Raw genomic sequence first — 1,870 nt, forward strand, 5'->3', positions numbered from 1 at the left:
TGGTACATATTTTGAAAGAAAGATCAAAGATTTGAGTGACATTGCTATTATAAAATGTTTCCCATATTCATCTATTTATTTCAACAGATTTTCTCAGCATTTATGTCTATAAAAACTAAAACTGCAAATAGAACTGATGCTGAATTCTGCCTTATCAAGCAATAAGTAAGAGTCCAGTACTAACATGTAAACTACTGACAAAAATATAGTACCATTTATCTCATTAAAGGATACATTTCCAATAAAATATGTCAAAGGAGGTTGTACCAGACTAACCCCTTAATGGATAAAAATGCTAAACTTTAGGGAAAATACAAAAACAATTATTTGAAGATACTGGAAAGCAACCAAAAGCAGGCAGGCAGTAATTGAAAGGATGGCTGTTCTTCAAAGAATTGAAATACAACAAGTATGATTTATGCTCATACATCTTTTCATGGTGGGGGGAGCATTACTCAGTCTGTACTGTGAACAGCACCTGGAAGTCAATCAGAAAGCCACAGTCCTAATGGCTTAAGGTTAGAGTCTGGGGCTACCAGGACACCTAAAAATGGAGGAGGAAAATCCTGAAAAGGAAGGACTAACAGAGGGAGAGAACTCCAAAATCTACACATACACCCTACCCAAATCCTTGGTTGACTCCTGAACTCAGTGCATGAGGGAGACTCCAAGGAGCCCAGGAAAAAAGAACATCAAGATTGCTGAAAGAAATGATCAAAAATTTCAGGTGGGATTTGACTCTGGATTACTTTACTACATACTAGAATATATCAACACTCATCAGAGGAAGAAAATTGAATCTAGAGGTTCCACAATATATCATCCACAAAATCTAATATACAATTAAAGAAAATAACAAATATGTAAAAAAAGGGAAAATTTGACCCATAGTCAAGAAAAAAAGTAATCAATAGAAATTGACTCTAAGATAACTCAGATATAAGAATTAGCAAAGATTTTCAAACACTTTACATATATTCAAGGATTTAAAAAAATATATAGTCATAATAAATTAACAGATGGAAAATGTTAACAGATACATAGAAACTCTTTAAAAAGAGTCAAATGGAAATTCTAGAACTGAAAAGTACAAAATTTGAAAATACACCCACTGGGTGGGTTTAACAGTCAATTAGAAATGGCTGAAGGGTTGGCAAATTTAAAAACAGATTAAGAGAAATTATATAATCTGTAAAACAGAGATAAACTTATTGAAAAAAATTAATACAGCCCTATTGATCTTTATGACATTATCAAATAGTCTAACATATATATATAATGAGAATCCCAGAATATGACAGGAAAAAGTTTGAAAAAATAATGGCTGAAATTTTTCCAAATTTGTTGGAATACGTACATCTACAGATCCAAGAAACCCAAGCAAAACTCAAGGAGGATATATATATAGAGAGAGAGAGAAAGAGAGGGAGAGAGAGAGAAATTTATATCAAGAGCATCATGGTGAAATTATTGAAAAAGCAAGGATAAAGAAAAAATCTTAAAAGCATCTAGAAAAAAATGACATAGTGCAACCTGGGTGGGTGGGTGGAGGGACATAATTCAGAAATAATGAAGGGTAGAGGACAATGAAATTACATTTTTAGACTTGAACTTGGAGGGGGAGCAGAGGGACAACATAATCCAGAATTCTTTATCTAGAGAAAGTATATTTTTAAAATGATGGTGAAATAAAGATAATTTCAGATAATTGAAAACTTAAAATTTATCACCAGCTGATGTCTATTACAAGAAATGTTTTTAAAAAAATTCTTCAGAGGGAATTTATACTAGTTGGAAACTTGGGTCCTCAGAAAGGAATGAAGAGCACTTAGAAAAAAAAAAGAGCATTGGAAATGGCAAATATGTAGGT

The sequence above is a fragment of the Martes martes genome, assembly GCF_963455335.1.
Source record: "Martes martes genome assembly, chromosome: 2".
NCBI classification, from domain to species: domain Eukaryota; kingdom Metazoa; phylum Chordata; class Mammalia; order Carnivora; family Mustelidae; genus Martes; species Martes martes.